Here is a 20,977-nt window from a genome sequence, read left to right as displayed (position 1 = left end):
GTTGTATGTTTTAGCCTCCAGTCCCCTAATCATCCTGGTTGCTTTTCTCTGTATTTTTTATACATCTTGTTTATAATGTGGTGACCAAAACTGGATGCAGTACTCTAGGTGTGGTCTTACTAAGGCTTTATAGAGTGGTATTAGCACTTCCCTTGATCTCGATTGTATCCCTCTGTTAATACAATTTAGGATTGCATTAGCTTTTTTGGCTGCTGCTGCACACTGCTGGCTCATATTTAGTTGGTTGTCCACGAAGACTCCAAGAGCCCAGTATTCTAGTCTGTCAAGATCCATCTAGATCTTGAACCTATCTTCTTGGTTATTAGCTATTCCTGCCAGCTTAGTATCATCTGCAAATTTGGTAAGTTCCCCTTCTATTCCCTCATTTAAGTCATTAATGAAGATATTGAAGAGTACTGGGCCTAAGACAGAACCTTGTGGCACCCCACTGCTTACTTTCCTCCATGTAGACTTAGACCCATTAAGGACTACTCGTTGAGTATGGTTTGCCAGCCAGTTATGAGTCCATCTAATGGTGGTGCTATCTATTCCACTTTTTTCTAGCTTACTAAGAAGTAGGTTGTGGTCTACTTTGTTGAATGCCTCGCTGAATATATTATGTCCACAGTATTTTTCTAGTCTACTAATTTAGTCACTGTGTTGAAGAATGAAATAAGATTGGTTTGGCATGATCTGTTCTTAACAATTGCATGCTGACTGCTAGTTGTTACTTTACTTGTTTCAAGATGTTGGCAGATCTGTTTTTTTTATTATCTTTTCCAGTATCTTCCCGGGTATTGATGTTAGACTAATTGGTCTATAGTTTCCTGGGTTTGTTTTTTTTCTCCCTTTTTTGAAGATGGGAACCACATCAGCTCTTTTCCAGTCCTCTGGTAGTTCCCCGGTACTTCAGGATTTTTGAAAGATATGGTGCAGTGGTTCTGAGATGACCTCAGCCAGCTCCTTTAAAACTCTGGGATGTAATCCATTAGGCCCTGGCGATTTGTTTTCATTAAGATCAGACAGGTGTTCTTTTACTATTTTTTTTTGCTTTTAACTTTTATTTCTGGTCTGTCTTTTACAGTTATGTTTTTGGTGGGTTGGGCTATAGTTTCTTTTTGCATGAAGATGGATGCAAAGAATGAGTTAAACAGTTCTGCTTTCTCTCTGTTGCCTTTTACTTCCTTGCCATCTTCTCTCTTTAGTGGACCGACTGTTTCCTTGATTTTTTTCTTGCTATTTATATGTTGGAAGAAACTTTTTTTATTATCTTTGACTTTTGTTGCAAGTCTTTGTTCATTCTGAGCCTTTGCTATCCTGACTTCGTCTTTGCAGATTCTGGCTATCTGCTGATATTCTGCCTTAGTTGTATGTCCTTCTTTCCATTTTTTGTACTTGTCCTTTTTTTCTTTCAATTTGCCAGAGAGATCTTTGTGCAGCCATGCTGGTTTCTTCTTGGATTTCTTGTTTTTCTTTCTCAGTGGTGTTGTGCTGATATGGGCTTCTATGATCATACTTTTTAGAGTTTCCCAAGATTCTTGAGTTGTTTTCCCCTTTAGGATTTTGGTCCGTGGAATCTTTCCCAAGTTCTCTCTGAGTTTATTGAAATCAGCTCTTTTAAAATCCAAGACTCTGGTGTCATTATGTTCTGTTGTTTGTGTTTGTGTTATGTTGAATTCTAGTATGACATGGTCACTCTCACCCAAGGTTCCTGCAGTTTCAAATCCCTCTATCACTTCTTCTCTGTTTGTAAGAATTAAGTCCAGTATGGCTGTCCCTCTAGTTTCACCCTCTACCTTTTGGACAACAAAGTGGTCAGCTAGGTTGGTTAGGAACTTATTTGATTTCTCACTTGGTGCAGAATTAGTTTTCCAATTGATATCAGGATAATTGAAGTCTCCCATTACTATTGTTGTGTGTTTCCTGCATATGTTTGTTAGTTGGCTGGCAAACTTATTTGCTTGGTTTTACTTATGTTGTTTGCTTTAATTGATTTGTATTTTTTATATTTGATTTTACTGGTTGCTTTTATTGTATACTTCCTAAAGTCACCTTGTGTGAGCTGGGTGGCCAATATGAATTTGATAAATAAAAAAACTTGATACAATAAATTTGATGAAATAATAAAAATCACTGAAGTACAAGGAAATTGGATTGGAGCTACCTGTGTGGGCAAAATTTGGAATTTTTCTTACGGTTCTGCTTCCTTTTAATAAAATATTTACTGTTCTAGTTTAATCTGTTTCAGAATGAATACTGTATTACTAGTAATACTCCACTAACCCCAAACTGGCCAGAAATGGTTACACATTCAGCACCTTACAAAGAACATTACAGCACATTCAGCACCTTACAAAGAAATGCCATTCTACTTTTCTAAACTGGTACAAAGATTAAATAAATGCTTTTGTGGAGTTCTTGGTGCTCTCTGAGCTTGGTTGTTTGATTCCAGAAGTTTTAGTAACCAGGTAGGTAGAATCAGTGATCAAGTGATGATTTTATCTAGTTGCATAATGAAACATCAGTTAAAACCTGAACTCCAGAAATTCTCTTCTGTTGAAGCTTTCACATTTCTTTTAATTCAGGAGCGGCATGCTGGGTCCTTGTGGCTTGCCTTTCTAACCTGCATTCCCCACGTGGTGCCTGAGCCCCAACCGAGCAGCCCTGATCTACTTGCTCACAGGTAAGCCTGTGAGTTGCACTAGCCCCTCCCCCACTGCCCTGGGTTTTGTCGGGCCTCTCCCCGCCACCCCAGGGCCTTGCCGGCCCTCCCCCTACCACTTGGGGACTTGCTGGGCCTCCCCCTGCTGCCCAGGGCCTTTCCAGGCCTCCCCATCACCTGGGACCTTGCTGGGTCTCTCCCACTACCCCAGGGCCTTGCCGGGCCTCCCCCTGCCCACCAAATAAGCCATGCAGAACCAGTAGTAACAAAATTTGAATGTAACCACTGCGGTGCCTCTGTGGTGCCTCTGCCAGAGAAAATGGAGCTCAGGGAGGCCACACAAGGTTCTTCTGGGCTCCATTTTTGGCTGTGATGGCCTCCTGCAGCCCTCTGCCAGTGAAAACAGTGGCCTGGGGAGGTCCCACACTCTGTTTTCGCTGGCAGAGGGCTTGTTCTCACCCAAGCCTTGTTCAAATTAAATAAACATAAACTGTATAAAAGCAAACCTTTTTAAATGTGGTACTGGGAATTCTTTGCATTCTCAGCCAAGAGTCATTTAAACCTAATTGTCCAAGATAAAAGCAAGTCCTTTCAAGGTTGTAAAAGACTGCCAAGAACAGAAGTCTAGTTACTGATAAATATCAACCGACAGAAGTTTCAAAACCAAACCGGAGTTTGTAGGGCTTCAATGAGGACTTAGAGTCTAAAGAAACTTCTTTGCTTCCTGCATAGAACACATCCCCAAGTGCTGGTCTTTATCCCTTATGGGAGGGGCAATCACCTTCCAGCCTTACTCCCGAGTCACCCTTGCTGCTTCAGCTGCTCCTTCGAGCAACCCTGCGCACACGTTCACTGGGCACAGGCTCCCCGGGGTATTGTACTTCACTGTTACCAGACTCCAAAAGTTCCAAAGGCAGCACTCCACTCTCCAATAGTCATGGCCCCATCCCTGCATCAGACACAGCACCCTCATCCAAGTCCTTGCCAGACTCCCTGACTGGTTCCCTTTCATCCTCGCTGTCAAACACCTCTGTTGTCTGCACCTGCTGCCGGCGAACCACAACAGGGCTGCAGGAGGCCGTCATGGCCAAAAACAGAGCCTTGATGAGTGAGATTGAGCTGGCTAAGCCCACCCTGGCCATGCCCTCAGCTACTCATCCCTCCCTGGCCTCCCTGAGATCAAACACAACAGTGATGCGGCCCTCAATGTAATTGAGTTTGACACCCATGGTTCAGTGTGATATGTATGAACCGAGAAGTGTTTCTTGTTGCTCATTATCCAACTATTGACTCATTTGATCTTCCTTAGCTTGTGGAATCAATCAGCAACATTATATAGTTGCTGGAGACTAATTTCCGTTGATAAAAAGCTTTGAAAAGTTCCAAGATTTTTAAGTTTTGATGCTCTCAGTGATGGACTCATAGTGAGAGAGAAAGTGAGTCTACAGGAAAGGGAAAAAATTACAAAACTAAATAATGCACAATTCAGTTTGTGACTGAAACTCTAGGCAGGGTTAATTTTAATTTTAGGGCTATTAAATATTGGCTGCAAAAATCAAAGCAACCACTAGATGGCAGAAAAGAGATATGCATTTGTGTTCGGAAATTTTTACAGCCTAGATAGAAGTATCTGTGTTTAGTGTAAATTAATATATTGCAAATATATATTGGAAATATGGTTATTCTCCTGCAAAGCTCATCCCTACTTACTGCTTTTATATAAACATATATTTGAAAAATGTGGACACAGAAATATATAAAACACCCCTTCCTCGGATTTGTTTTATTTTTTTTAAACAATCCTTTCTGAAAATGCCCCTTTTCTCTGGGAAGCAATTTTGAAGGATTATGGATTCTTAGCAAACCATCCATTTGCTTGCCATAAAATGTTACAAAAGCATTTTTTAAGATACAGTCTAATTGAGGGTTTTAAAAAATAGTTTGGTTTAGACACAGTCTGTGTGAAGAAAGGTTTCATTTACTAAGCAGCACATTGCTTCAGTAAGCAAAATTCATTCTTCTGGCAAAAGGAAGAACTTGATTGTTGAGTATATAACGTGGCAATAAACTGGCTTGGCTGAAATGCTAGTTTTGGAAGCAATTTTGTGGGGCAAAAAAAAGATGCTAGTCACTATCTCCTGGAGCCAACACCAAGTGACCTGTCACTAAGTGACCTGTCACTATCTCCTCTAGCCAACACCAAGTGACCTGTATTTGAGTACACACACATCCAGACACCCAGACATACACACATGCACATGTGTGCTAGGATGGATGACAAAGTACATGCCCCCCAGGATTCCCCAAAGGGAATCATGCTCCCTCCTCCAAGCTCCCATTTTGGGTGGAGTTGCCAAGCATCAATTGGACAAACACATTCAATATGGCTTAGGTACTGTTGGTTTCAGTTACTTTCTATGCCCTCCAACTTTCCCCTAAAAATGAATGAAATTCCATTTCTGTGGTTTGATATTCCCATCACTATATGATAGGCTGTATGATATACTTTATTTGGCTGCAGTTCATGTCCCTCCCCAGAAACTGACAGGGACCCTGACCTATAGAGCAGGGCTGTCAAACTCATGGCTCATGGGCCGGATGCGTCATGTGCTGGCCATGCTCACGCCTGGTTTAGCGAAGTGGAAAAAAGTCCCGATACGTCACATGACGCTGCTGTGATGACACGAGTTTACACCCCTGCTTTAGAGGCTAGATTTATTATTTTTAAATTGTTAGTTGGATTTTACTGCTAGGATTAACCAAAATGACACAGAAAAATATACAAATATGGATTTTTTTTATTGGTGTTTGTTGCTGTTTATTATGAAAATGATAGAATGCTTGGCAGATCACTGTATGCGTATAGAATACTGTGCTTGATAATGGATAAATTAGTTCAAGGCCACTATCAAATCTTAAATATAGGACATTCCCAAATTATCTTATCATAAATATTCATAGAGAAGAAAGATTGGTTTCTATATATCCTTGTCACTGAATAGGCAGAATGATTCTTTAGGATTTCTTAGAACAGTGAAAGAACAACATCATATGAAGATCAGGAGCTATAGCTGGTCAAAACTAAAATGCAGGAGTGTAAGAAGCTGATGGCCCCTGAAAGCTAGAATAAAGAGCGAAAATTCAAGTTTCAGTGGCCGAGCTGGAGAAAAAGTGACATGGAGAGGTAGGATTATTTGCAGGATGTCTTCAAAAACATCAAGATGGTGGTTGTGATGGGGCAATTAAAGCTCCACTTGTTTTTTATGTACATCATACATAGGATGCACATCAGAGGTGGTGTTCAGCAGGTGGTGTTCTGGAGAACCGGTAGCGGAAATTTTGAGTAGTTTGAAGAACTGCAAATACTACCTCTGACTGGAGATTTTACGGTATGCTTCCCCTGCCACACCCATTAAGCCACTCCCACAGAACCGGTACTAAAAAAAAGTGAATCCTACCACTGATGCACATGAAAAAAAAAACAGGTAGATTTTAGATTGCACTGTCCAGAGTACCATTTTCACCTTTTAAAAAAACTCCTGTGGAGATAAATAAAATTAGGGTGCTGTTTTTGTTTGAACAAGTGTGCCAGATGCTAGCAATCCCCCCCAAAAGTGAATGAAAACAGAGCAGAAAATGTTTGATTAAACTTCAGTTATAGGACATTACTTTAGGAGTCTGACTTGACAAACACCTCATGTATTTGTAATTTTTCTTCTTTGCCACATTAAAAGTGAACAAGTGAACCTGTAATTATTAGTAAAACTTTCTTGGATGAGTGGTACTTTCTCTCTGTGTGAAACATGAAATAGACACACAAGAATCCAGGAAGTTCTGGATATTGCAGAGTTAACAGACAAATCTCTTAATAGCTCAGTTCTATTATAGCCGCCAAGGTTGAGAAGGCTCTGAAAAAGAAGTCCCCCAAATTCATGAATTCTTCTTTTCTCACTTTATCTTGCCATTGGCACTCTTTTCTCTGGAGAATTGAACCAACCAGGAACATCTGTGTTGGTTTTGAAAAGCACCTGATTTTTTTCAGATTTATTTTTTTAAAAAGCATTATATCCAAGTCTCCTGCTGAATTCTCTCAGCAGTAGTCTATTATGTTGACATATTGGTAATTAATGAAGCAAGCAATAAAGGGTGTCACAGCCCAAGCAAAGGTGGATGGAAGTACCCATTTTTCTATAATTTGTCCTCTTAAATTCCCTTTTTTCACTTTCATACATTTTCTCATTCTGAAGCTTTCTTTCTTTCTTTCCTGATCAAGTTAATACAATCAACGGTTGCATGTGATCAACCTAAATTTAAACCTCTTTGCTAAAAACTGTCTCTGTGTTCACATGCTTTAATAATCTAAACACATACAAAAAATCATAGTTTGGGTTGTTGTGAGGGCCTAGTTCATACAACATGCTAAGTCAATATCTTGGTTTCCATGATATGCTAAAATACAACATCTGTTTGAAGTTAAAAATATGCACCACAGACAATCTTGCAGTTGCAAATGGTCTGTCTCTGATGTTTGAATTAGACTGGGGCCTATAGGTATATAGCATAGATGCCTAAGCCATGCATTGCAAACATAAGCATTATTTCCTTAGCAGACACCCTCTGAAACAACATAGTATGCAGTGGGACATCATATGCAGCTATGTGAGAAGTAGAGTACCCATTGCAATATCATAACACATATTTTGTACTTGCACCTTTTTTGTGGATGCATCTGGTTGTAAACTGTGTGTAACTGTCAGTGCTATCATAGTCTCCTCATAGTTCTTATCTGAAGAGTAAGTACAGTAGGATTCTTTGGCTACTGAAGAGCCAGGATACAACACAGCATTTGTGACAGAAACAGTTTCTAACATCTACTTCCTGTGGCTCTGGAGTAGAATACTGATGGACAGGTTCTTGGTGTCCTCTGAGCTTGGTTATTATACTTTATGTATTATATTTAATATTAATTACATTTATCATATTAATTAACTATATTATATTTATTATTCTCCGTTACTAATTGTGATGGAATTTTATACTATCCAAAGCCATGAGGCTATTTAGTGTGTAGTAATTTAATGCCAGCTGAGCTTCTGTGGAGTCTCACTTTGTATAAAAACATCAGTCAGAAGCAGTAAGGCAGTAAAAAAGTCAGGAATAATCTTGTTTAGCATCTACTGAGCTTTGAATTTTGCAATTCAATTTCTAAACCTTTATTATTTCCTTGACTCTGCATGGCTGCTCAATCCTTTGGATTTGTGTATTTTGCTACCTTCGTATCTTGAATTCTGGATCTTTTTTGCCCATATTAGATTCTGTTTTGAGGAAGCTGGATAATTCAAATATATCACCTGCATAAATTTTGCTTGGAAATTTATTGCTGGAGATATAAGGGGAAACAGGGTGATGCTCCATCTCAGTATGGAAAAGTGTGAAGGAAGGTGTAGTGTATTTAAATAGAGACTTCTAGGGCGATGTTCCTATTGGTTAACAGAAGCAATGATACAATTGGTTAGTAACGTTAGTACCTGATTGGCTGCCAATAGCGGTGGGAAGTTTAACTAAATGTCATTGGTTGCGAGCCATGGAGCAGCCGCTATAAAAAGGGCTGCTGCGGTTCAACTGCAGTTGAAGTTACTGTTATTATTACAGAGCTGAATTCAACCCTGCGAGTCTCTTTACTGGTGACAGAACAGAAGGGTATGGGTATATAAAGATTTTTCACTTCAACACATTGAGCAAATGCAATCAACCAATCAACGTCTATGATAGTTGACCCATCCTCAAAAGATGGAACAAGCACAATTCAAATCTTGGTAGGTATTTGGGAGAGAAGAAATACACTTTGGGAATTCTGAAATTTGGCTATTCACAGGCAGCTTCATTGGTAGAACAGCAATGCTCATGTCAAAAGGAGTTGCAGTTCTGCACCTTGCAGGTGTGAAAGATTGCATAAGGATTTGTAAGCAGAAAGCCTGTAAAGGTTATGCAATCTTTTATCCATCTGCCTCTATAACATTGCTGGAACGAGCAAAATGGTGCACCAGGAATAGAGCTCTCAGCAAGCCTTTTTGAAAATGTCCACTTTCAAATCTGAACTATTGAAGTGGAACCAAACATTTTCCTCAGTGCTTGCATGACAAATTCACTGAATACAGGGAGAATCTAGAACTATTGAAAGTATACTTGTATTGACAAAAATGATTGTGGTGTACTGGTACAGTATTATATAAAAATGAAATTCAAAATTCCCCAAAAGTTCCCACACCGACATTTCTGTCCCATGCCAGATATTATAAGTAATAAAACAGATTTGGGGTTTTAATGGCTCTCATGGTGAATTATTTAGTATAGAAATAATCATGACTTTACTAATCTCAGTATTAGATTACAGAAAAGCACTGAACTTTTTGAATGTATCCATAATGTATTGTATCATCATCAGCTGACTTTGCAAATTTTAAAATGATTCTTGATGCACCTGATTTGGAAGAGAAAATTAAAACCTCTCCGACTGCATGCAGTATTTCAATTAAAATCAAACACTTGCATGTAGGTCATCATTAATATAAATCAGAAGGGAGTATGATGTATCTTGAATTTATTGTGTCACTTAGATCTCACCTCTAAGGAAACTGGCATAGGATTGCCATTACTGAAATATCCATTACTCCAACCAAGGATATTCAGAAAATTTTTGCTCAGCTAGATTTAAATTGATCCAACATTTTTACAATTCTTGATCAGTAATATTATTTCTGGGCCAATTTTCTCACCTCTTTGATCTCTAGTTCTCAATACACAGCACTGTACTTGGATGTGTGACCTGAATTTTCATGTTTGTAATAAAACGATTAAGAGCTATTTAGGGTCTGATTCTAGAGAAGAAGGGACTTCTAGGGAAGAAATGGTAGACTGAAGAAAGCCTCTGCAAAATATGCAGAGGAACGAAGAGCCAGAGGGTACATTGGTAATTCCTTTCTGATTCTTCTGAATTTTTCCTCTTTGATAATTCTTCTTTGGATCAAAGATTGAGATTGCCCACAAGTGTTCCAGACAGCTGCTCCTCACAAGGAGATTGAAAGACTGTGGTCTTGGGAAGATTTAGAGCTCTGGCAGAGGAGAGAATAGCCAACTTACTCAAATCATGATTGGCAATTTTGAAAGGGCATTAACACTGCATAATTCCCTTTTTAATCACTTTTGTAAGTTGCTTGCTAACTACTTTTTAGCTATTAAGAGCCTTTGAATGAAGATATTTTAGCGCACCAGGTGAACTTTCAAATGTTAGCAAAATAAGTTTTAACTATAGATTTAAGAACTAACTTTTTAAATAAATAGCAAAAGAGTGATTAAAACTTTGATTTTAGAAAGTTACAGACTAAGGATCCAGAGAAAATTGAAATAAGTCTTTGGAATTACGTATAAAGAAACTTTCCAATGCTTTTGTTTTTAATGCTATTAAAATAAGACTTTAAAAATTGGGACACTAGAGGGAAATACAGGGTACTAAAGATAATAATTAAAGGGCAAGAATATTCAAACTAAATATACAATTATAAATTGTAATTTGACATATTGATGGAACAATGTGTTAGGAATGTAAGCCACCTAACAGCTATTTGGGTTGAAAATATATAAACCAGGATAAACATTTTAAAACTGTATCTTTAAGAAAATGCAAAACTGTAATTGGGTGTGGTTTCTCAAACGGCTGTAAGATGGAACCAGAAACCTGGGTTGTCTTAGTCTTAGTCTCAGAAGAAGTCTCAGTGAATCTCTGTTTCCTTCTGTTGGAGAATTTTGCCATTCCTTCTAATTGACCGATAGTCCCGGATTTGATGTAAGTCTGATACTAAACTGTTTTTGACACTGGACTTTGTTATTGGATTATCCCTGGATGAAAACTGACTGATTTTACCTGTGAATGACTTTGGACTGCTTGTTTTGAACTTTGCTTAAACCTTTATTGGAAGTAAAAATCAACATTTACTGTACAGTGTATCTGTGTGCTGTGTGTGTATTATTCAAACACTCCTCTCACTACGTCTCCCTGTATGCGCTCATTCTCCTAACGGTGAATTACCTCAACACAATGAACAATGAATCTAGAAGCTAATTTTAATAGTGTTCGTTTTGGTAAATAGACTATGTTTGAAAAATGCTATGGAAGAGAAATAAGCATTACCAGACATGACTAAGACTGATTTAAAAATGAATTTAAAAATGACATGGTACAAAAACGACATGGAAAAAGATGTTACTTTGACATACAAAAGTAATCCAATAATGTGTTAATAATTAAAAAGGCAATTGACAGCTCCAGCCTTTTGCATGGCCGACCACACAAAATGGCATACTCACCACAAAGCAACTCACACAATAGGTGCAATTCCCGGCCCTTCCCTTCTCTTTCCCCCACAGCCAAGTTTCTGGAATCCCCCATGCCAGCAAGATCTCCCCTAGTGGGGACGGGAATGCATCTCCCTGCTAGGCCCCTCGGAGCTTTGGATACAGCTCCTTCCTCGCCACGCACTGGCTCTTTTACCTACTGATCTGAGCAAAAGAAAAAGCGTGCCCTCACAATCTCATGCCTGTAACTAGAGCCGGGTTTGGAAAATACATGCCTGTGGTGGAAAGCAGTCCAAGCTCCAAACTGTTTCTGCTGCTGCTGCAAGCCACAAATCCAGGCTAGAAGTTTTTGGAGTTTAACAGCCATGTGTTTTCAAGCTGCTCCTTTAAACTGCTCTAAGCCTGGATTTCTTGTGGGTGATGGAAGTTTCTTTCTTTCTTCCAATTTGTTTTTCTTTTGCTTTCTTTCTTTCTCTCTTTCTCTCTCTCTCCCTTCCTTCTTTCCTTCCTTCCTTCCTTCCTTCCTATTTATTCTTTCTTTCTTTCTTTCTTTCTTTCTTTCTTTCTTTCTTTCTTTCTTTCTTTCTTTCTTTCTTTCTTTCTTTCTTTCTCATTCTTTCCCTTCCCCTTTCTTTCTTTCTTTCTTTCTTTCTTTCTTTCTTTCTTTCTTTCTTTCTTTCTTGCACTTCCTTCCTTGCTCTTCCTTCCTTCCTTCCTCCCCACCCCCCCAGGTCTGGGACAAACTGATCAGGTGAGCTCCAGAGCAGCGGGCGGTGGGAGAATGAAAAAAGAGCAGCCCCGGTCCCCAGAACATCCACCCGCCCCCCCTTTCAGTGGGAGTGGGGGTGCTGTGGTGGGAAGCAGCCCCAGGAGTTCCTGCCCTCCCTTTTGGGGCACCCCCATCAACCCTCTCAGTTTCAGGCTCAGCCCCAGCACAGAAGAGAAAGTGAATGGCCGTGGCATGCTCCAGCCACCCCCATTGCCACGTCACCCTGAGGGCTGCCTGCTTGCCTATCCACTGGCCAGACTGGCCCAGAAAAGGCACCCCACCTTGGTCTCCTCCAGCCTGGCCACCAGCTTCTTGATGCAAGCAGAGGCTGCTAGTTGGAGCTAGAATTGGAATAAAAGGCTGTGCATTTGTGATGGAAAGAACCAGGACCACACCCGGCAGCTTGGATGAGCAGGCGTGAGTGAGGCAGCGGCTACTCTCATGTCAAGAAGCACTGGTTCTTTCCACCAGAGACACACAACCTCTTCCAATTCTAGCTATGCCCTTGGAAAGCATAGCTAGAATTGGGAGCCCAGCACTGTGGTTCCCTGCGCTCCAACGCGCAGCCTCTGCTCATGTCAAGAAGCAGACAGCCAGGCAGGAGGAGGCCCAGCACGGACACAAGGTGAAGGCTGGGTGAGGCCCAGAGATGCCCATAGAGGGCTGGGTGAGGCCTGGGGAGCTACAAGGAGGCCGCAGAGGGCTGGATGAGGCCTAGGAATCTATGGGGAGGCCCATGGAGGGCTGGGTGAAGCCCAGGGAGTTACCAGGAGGTCTGTGGACAGCTGAGCAAGGCCCAGGGAGCTATGGGGAGGTCTGCAGAGGGCTGGGCGAGGCCTGGGGTGCTATGGGGAGGCCCACAGAGGGCTGGGTGAGGTCCAGGAAGTTATGGGGAGGCCCACGGAGGGCTGGGTGAGGCCTGGGGAGCTATGGGGAGGCCCACAGAGGAATGGACAAGGCCCAGGGAGCTACAGGGAGGCCTGCGGAGGACTGAGAGAGGCCCAGGGACAGTGGGCAAGGGGCTAGCGTGACTCGTAGGCTTACCTGTGAGCAGGCAGATGAGGGCTGCTCAGCTGGAGGGAACAGTGGAGAGGTTCGTGTTGTCTCCGGGCTGCTTCTCTCACCTGCTCTTGCTGGGAGGGCCTCTCCCAGCAGAACGAAAAGCTTGCAAGTCCCCCTCCCTTCGGGAAATGGGTCCTGGGTAGCAGAGAGAAACAGGATTCAACTGGGCTGCTTCTCTGCTGCCCAGGAGCCATTTCCTGAAGGGAGAGGAACTTGCAAGCTTTTCGCTGTGCCACAGCAAAAGGCAGGCAGCCATGGCTAGCCTGGTGGGCGGACAAAAGCAGGCTGCAGGCATGTTGCACATGTGCACAATATTGCACATGTGCAATAGGGACTGATTGGGCAGGGAGCAGAGAAGCGGGTGGAGGGGGCGGGGCCAGCCAGAGGCCTGATTTACTAGTTCTCTGAACTACCGAGAACCATAACAATCGGTTCTACCGAACTGATACAAACTGATAGAATCCCATCCCTGTTCAAAAGGATATACAAATAGCAATCCAAGGGTGTGATCGGATTAATTTTCCTACAATGGATGTATAAAAGAGAGTATTTTTAATAATTTTATAAGATGGGACAAAGAAAAAAAAAAGAAATCAAGTTCTAGATCTAGGACATTATTTGAAGGGGCTGAAGGTTTTTTAGAAGTAAATGGAAGAAGTAAAAGATTGATTTATTTGATCAAGGTTAAAATAGATATGTTATTATCCCTGATAACCTTTAATGGGCTTTTGCTAATGAGGACTGTAATAATGAGGTTTCATGGATTTGTTTATAGATAAGGGATGAAGTACGGGAGGAAAATATCATTGTATTTTAAGAGAAAGTGATAAATTAATAAAATTGTTTATGCTTGTGATGAAGCGGAAAATAACTTCCTTATGCATTTCTTTTCTCTTTTTTTACAATATTCCTTTTTTCTTTTCTATTTCAACTTTTTTTCTTTTCTGCACCTTTTATTTTTCTTTTTATTATTATTTTTGCTTTAGTTTTTGTTATTGAAATTTTGTCCTTTAACAAGTTTATTGTTAAAAATGACAAAGAGATGGAAGCCAACAACTGATTTAATTATATAAATGAGAGAAATAATGCAAATGGGAATAACTGAACCATCTTCAAAAACAAACATAAAACCTAAAATTGCTGGAGATATCAGAAATTGAGTCTCAACCCCATTAGGAGATTGACCATTGAAGCCTGACAATGGAGGAATGAAAGATTAAGAGAGAGTGTAAACATCTTTATATATATAAAAGAAAGACTGAGAGAATGAAAGAAGACATGATTCTCACTAGAGAGAGAAGTGGGAAAGAGTATTGTGATGGTGTAATTTGCACTTTTAAGATGTCTTTTAGTCTTTGAAAGTTCTCCTGCCCCCTCAGGAGAGCCATTTTTCTGCCTGTCAGAATGAAAATGCCAGGATTAGCAAGTCCAGACATTTCCTAGCAAGATGATCAGATTCATCTTAGGGCCAAGGAACACCAATGCCCTTCTCATTGTGGCTGCTTTTTCAATTCCTGCCTATGGCATCTTGCCATAGGTGGGTGGGGAATATCTTTCTTTCTACCTGACTTGTCTGCTAGAAGCAAGAGCTTGAATGTTTCATGTTATCACAAAATGCTGTCATTAGGGCCTGATAATGGATTGCATAAATTCTAGATCTTCCTGATGCAAGATGAGGGTGTCTGTTGAGTTCATTTTTAAAAAGATATTTAATGCTTTGCATAAATTTCACCTGTTCACAATACATAGTTCAAAATCTGATTGAAATAAAAGTGATTTGGGGTAAAGGGGCAGATATATATTATAGATATATATTAGATATAGATATATATTAGAGAAACTTATTATTTGAAATGGGTAATAAATGGTATCAAAATACATTTGCAGGCTCTGGAATCTCTCTTTCCCTCCTTCCCTCCCTCCCTCTCTCTCTTATCTATCAATCATTTGTTGCTTTTTGTGGGTTGGAGCAAAGCCTCAGGATTGCTTCAGGACTCTTCATCTCAAAAATCACATACTTTATCAGGGGTCATAAACACAATGTGATTTAATCAGTGCAGCAAGTCTCAGAATTGCTCAAGAATCTTCCTATCAGGGATCATAAACCATTTTGAGTGAATTCCTGTACATGCAATTTTAAAAATGGGTGGGTTTTCATTTTGCACTGAATTATAATATGGTTTATTTTGGCTTTGGCTGCAGTGATTTGTAAATCATGGCTCATGGCTGCACTAATGACGTTTCATTTCCTGCACTCAGTAAGAAATTAGAACCCTCTCAAGCCAATTTGACTGATGGGTTTTTGAAGCCAGCAAATTTGAATAAGAATAAGCTTTTAAATATCCGCTTTCCGTAAATGATTAGCTTTAGGTAAGACATTGGCTATAGATATAACATCCAAAAAAAAGTTTTAGCTTTAAATCCTCTAAACCCTCCACTCAGATGCAGTCAACTAGGCCTTGATCAGGGCTTTCAAGATTTTTTTTAATTAGTAGATTCTGTGGACTGAAAAACCTTGAAAATCCTTGCTCTACATGATCATAACTATACCAAAGTGCATCTATCAATCTATAGATAAAAAGACTATGATGGGGATTGAAAAACTCCCTGCAGAACCGACATATCTCACATAAAATAAATTATAACTTTATTTGCTAATGTGAGTTGCCATTTTCTAAGATTTGAGAGAGCATGCTGTGGTTGGCTTGTCTGTCAAGTCACATTAAGCTACAAATTCTAGGCATGGGATGTTGACATCCATGACTCCCAGACAATTGCCCAATTGCCCAAAGCAATAGATGAGCGTCACTTTGGATTTCATGTCAGTCTGTACTGGAAATCTGATGACAATTTGATGTGGCCAGAACCTGTTTGGGCTGATGTCTATATTCTTGGAAATTTTGTCCTATTTTGTCTACTCTGAGTAGGATATAGTATTGTTTGCTGTAAGATCATTGTAGCACTCATTGGATATATATGTAGAAGGAGGGACTTTTCAGACAGACAATTTCCAAACTCATCCCAAAATTTAGAGAATAGCTTCATGGTGACTCAGGCCATTGTTCCATTCCATCAAGCATTGTCCATATCATGAACCACACTTCTTATCATGATGTATCCATGTCTTCATAGATTCTGATGCCAACATTGACCTTATATGTAATTTCCTGAGCCTTCTTCATACACGAGATGATATATCTATGAGAAATAATCTTTGGAATTTTGCCTCCCCCCCGCCCCACCACTCACATTGATTTATTTTAAAACTGGGTATCAGTTGAGAACTCAGCTGGAAATATCTGCCTAACTTTGTCTAATCTCAAAAAAAGCAAAGATCAAATCTGATTAATATTTGAATGTGAATCCCAGGTTATCAGCTAGACCGGAAAATTTAACAAATATCCCAGAAGAGGGCAATGGCAAACCACTTTTCTACTGCTGCCCAAAACAAAAACCCCTATATAACTTACTAATTTCAAGAAGGCTTCAGTGGATACATGGCTCCAAGTGAATAAAGCTACCAAGGCTCTATCATCCCCAGAGACCAACTTCTCTTGGAATGTGTCACTTGGCTCTTGTGATTTTTATGCTGAAGAGTTCATAACAAAGAACATATGTAGAGATGCCTCACCTAAGAATTTCTACCCTGGGTTTGAGGAGATGCATATCTGAGTATTAAGTTCAGTTATTATTGCTGAAGCATCTGCTTAGAGTTCAGGTAGATGCTGTTGATATAGATTTCAGTGGGCTAAGCTTGACCTGGTGGTAGCTTAACATCCAACTTTCCTTCACACCTTGGTGGAAAAAGGGAGTCTTATGGCACTTATTCACAACAGCAGTCATACCTGTAATGGTGTCTGCTGAGGTGATCTTCATGCTGGGACAATCCATATAAGCATGAAAAACATTTTAAATGATGTGAAAGTAATAAAATTATCATTAGCTTTAGATTTAGTGCACTGAACTGGTTGTCTGATTATCAAAACAAATTAAAAATAGCTGTATCTTACTGACAATATATTTACTTCAATTCCCCACTTAGCCACCAAATAGCAGATTCTTCTAATGCATGGAAAAAATATCTCCCCTTCCCTCCAGAGATGCTGCTCAGAAAACTAGTTCTATTTTAAAATATCTTATCCACACAAAACTGATTAATTTTTACATTCAAGAATTTTCATTTTAACTAAAAAAAAAAGATGTATCTAAAATCCACTAAATGAGTCCCTGTAGCAAATGATGTCGGATGAAAAGAAGACATCATTTCTGATTCCCAAAAAATATTTTATAACTGAATCTCAAAGATCAGTCTGTGTATGACTGTGTTAAACCTTCATCATTTAAACTCTTCCTGTAACTTAGAGGTTGCTTTATAATTGTGATATTATAGTGCTTTTAACCAACTCTGAAACTGGTGGTTTTTGACCAAGTTAACATGAGTAAATGCTGTCAAAGTCATTTATAAAAAATGTTTGCTCAGCTGTTTAATGGATCAGGCATACTGAAAAATAGATTTTACTGATTAATTATTTCATAAAACCACAATGCCATTTTGTGTCCTTTTCAAGGTAAAAATTTAGAACATTGAGTTAATTTTTAATTGTTTGGTCTTTGCATGCTATATTTCTGTTTTTGCAAAAGTAATTTTCACTCTGTTTTTGTGAAAATAAGTCAGTGAGACTTACTTCTATGCAAAACGGTCAGTTTGAATTAATTTTTCTTTTTCAGGATAAGGTAAATGAAGGGGAAAATATAAAATATCCAAACATGAGCTAGTAAGTGTTATAGCAACAATATTGTAACAATGCACAAGCATATGTCTGTATCTATACAAGTATAGATACAAGTATCTATACATTAAAGCCACAATGAAGCCTGGAATTTTGGCTGTAAGTCATTATGGCCATAAATCAAAGCATCAGACTCTATTCTCTTTTTTGTGATAGGATGTAATTCATTCATTTTTAGTTGATATATATTGTTATCCATTGTGATCTCCACAGATCTTCCATGACATCAACAGATGATGAAGTTATATTTGACCTACCACAGAAAAAGGGAAGGAGATGTTTGTACAACCCAAAATAAAAAAGGGATATGGAATAAGCCAGTAAGTTTAAAGCAAAAATGAATGCAAACAGAATTGGAAAACACATTTTAGTATTTTATATTTAACAGTGACCTTTCTAACCATTTTCCCCACAAAATATGAAACAGGAGAACATTCAGTGCATTCCTAATTCTACAATACACTGGGAAAGCAGTGCTGCAAGAATTCCTTCATCTCACCAGAATCTGTTTTCAAAAACATGGCATGCTCCACCTGTGCTTTGTCTGTGATTATGTCTTTTTATAAATAGACTCATAAGTGTCAAGGATTCAGCAAGAGGAACAGTGCACCATGCGGTATTACTCAGTGGGAGTCCATTTTTTTCTCCCTACCTCAATTGGAAATTGTTTGTTGCCATGGTGACAACTCTACTCATCATCCGGGTTTTATTTCTCCCTCAGGGGAAAGTTAGCCAAGCTATCATAATAATGTATCCCCCAACTGGAGGACTGGGAAAAGCCTGCATGGCGATAAGCTTACCACATTTCCTGAGGATTTGGTGAGGATTTGCTCAGGGAGATACATGTAATTGTTAAATAGCTTGTGTTATTCGTTGTGGGCAGCAAATAAACCTACACATCACTTATTAAAGGCATTTGGAATAAATAGGCTGACCCTGCAGATAAGAAAATGCTGCATTTTATCTGCCTGAAGAGAGGGTCTTCAATTTTCTCAGTGCTTGGAGAAAGGTTGCACCTAAAACACACAAACACATCAAAAAATAGGAAAGGGCATTTCCCATGGAGTATGTTTTCAAACAGGCTGGGACTTTCAGAACATAGCAATAGCATTTAGATTTATATACCACTTCACAATGCTTTACAGCCCTCTCTAAGTGGTTTACAGAGTCAGCATATTGCCCCCAACAATCTGGGTCCTCATTTTGCCCACCTCAGAAGGATGGAAGGCTGAGTCAACCTTGAGCCAGAAAGAATTGAACTGCTAAATTGCAGCTGGCAGTTAGAACAAGTAACCTGCAGTGCTGCATTCTAACCTCCGTGCCACCTTGGCTCACATGTTAGTTTAATAGAGTTGAGAGTTTATGTTCATCCTCAAGGAATGTTTATCATGATAAACTGTCCTGTGCTGCATAATTGTGTCTTGTTCATTAGAATTTAGCCCATTGTGTGAACACAGACATTGAAGGAATCTTTCACTAGAAGGATGCACCCTGATAATCTTATCTGTTTGCAATATTCAGCTTAGTTTGTTTTCACCTGAGTATTTTCAAATGCAGGAAGTCCTCAGGTTACAGCCATTTGTTCTGTGATTATTCAGTTACAACAATACTGAACAAAGGGCCAAGTTCCAGCTGTTGCAGCAAGCTGTAGTTGCATAAGGGTAATTTCCAACATCCCCAGCTAGTTCTCCACAAGCAAAATCAATGGGGAAACGGGCAAGAAACCAGAAATCGCAATCACACAGGGTCCCTGCTTAACAACATGCATGGTCCTTGCTTAATGACAGCAACCAGGGCTGCCAGAATTCCTATCGCTAAATAATGTGCTCACATGATTTCATGCTTTACAACTGTGTTTCTTAGAGATCATAGTTCTGATCCCACTTGCTATTGCAATTCAAGCTCTACCTTTGCTGGCAGTATATTTTGAGATAAGCATGTGAAATAGTTATTGGAACCAGAGAGACAGGGTGCTCATTACATACAGTATGTTATATTGTTGTTCAATTGTTGTATAATTGGAGAGAGGTTGTTATGGGTACTGTGCCTCCCTACTTCACCCTTACTCTTTGTACATTAAAAATGGTTTTGGTAAGGAACTAGACCTATTATACATGGAGAGGATTGAAGGGTGGAGATCAGTAGTGCAATTCAACTGGTGTAACAACTGGTTTGGTAAGCATGTGCTTTGCGTGTGTGCTCTACATTTTAAAAAGCCCATTTTCACCTCAATTACTTACCTTCTACTGCAGCTCTTGGGACTAAAGCAGGGGTCTCCAACCTTGGCCACTTTAAGATTTGTGGACTTCAACTCCCAGAATTCCTCAGCCTGCTTTGCTGGCTGAGGAATTCTGGGAGTTGAAGTCCACAAGTCTTAAAGTGGCCATGGTTGGAGACCCCTGGACTAAAGCAGCTGAGGTGTGGCAAACAACTCTGCCCCGTGAATTAGCTGCGCTAAAAAACCAGGAAATAAAGCACAGGAAAGAACAGGGGTGGGTGGGCAGGGCCAAATGCTCATTGGAAATACTGGTTCACCCGAACTGGTCCAATCCTGTAGAATCCCACATCTGGTGGAGATGTTTGTAGGTACACAGCATATGCAATGTCATTGGATGGAATTCCAGGATCTTAACATCACCACCACTACTGCTGCTGCTACTAGTAGTAGTATTATGATCAAAATCTTATGAGATAATTCTGTATTTTCATACAGAATTCTAATATGTGAAATCCTTAAGAAAATTCCCAAGAGGCTGCAGAAAATTAATTCAATTCATAAGGTGTTTAAGGAAGGCCATCCTATTTGGCCTTCCTGCCCTTCTCCAGAGCTCACTAGAGCTCACTCCTCTTAAAGTGATCAGGGAGTGATCTGACTATGACAAAAAACCCAAAACAAAAACAAAAACCCTGGTGGAAATGTTCTTCTCTGTTAAACCTGACCCAACTGCTCTGAGGTAAAGATAAGATGTAACATATGGTTCCAGGCATGAGATGGGCTGTGATCTCCTGGGGAAACCTCGTACTTGTCATGGTGGCAGTATATTTGCAAGCCATTCCGGATCCCACTCCCTCAGCACTTTATGAAGCTGTATGTGTTGACAGCTAGTTTCATCCTTTTTAACTATGCATGGTTAATTCCAAAGGTAATTATTTTGCTTTCTCCGATATACAACTTTATTTCCTTGCTACTGAATGAAATTATCAGCGGTGTTTCACAATACTCTTCTGCAAAAGAAGTTCATGTCTTTTTCTCCTTTCTCACCTCCTTCACGCTTATTACACTCTTTCATAGAATTTACCATGGAGTCAACATGGTCAAACTGTTTTTTGTACTCAAATTGT

General features: G+C 39.7%; 1 long non-coding RNA gene across 2 annotated transcripts in view; it reads left to right on the top strand.

Annotated features, from left to right (window-relative positions):
* Positions 1-20,977, top strand: part of LOC148127564 (uncharacterized) — a 141,097-nt gene that overhangs the window by 30,325 nt on the left and 89,795 nt on the right. Inside the window, exon 5 of one of the 2 annotated variants that reach the window (XR_015743138.1) lies at positions 17,849-17,956. The exons of the other annotated variant lie outside the window; for it this stretch is intronic. This is a non-coding gene — a long non-coding RNA (uncharacterized LOC148127564). Of the gene's footprint in view, positions 1-17,848; positions 17,957-20,977 lie in introns of those variants that run through there. 2 annotated transcript variants of the gene reach the window in all.

The sequence above is a fragment of the Pseudonaja textilis genome, chromosome 1, assembly GCF_049901715.1.
Source record: "Pseudonaja textilis isolate UNSWEBS1 chromosome 1, rPseTex1.2, whole genome shotgun sequence".
In the NCBI taxonomy this organism is placed as follows: Eukaryota; Metazoa; Chordata; class Lepidosauria; order Squamata; family Elapidae; genus Pseudonaja; species Pseudonaja textilis.
Note: the sequence above shows the minus strand (reverse complement) of the source record. Positions and strands in the feature narration are given on the sequence as shown.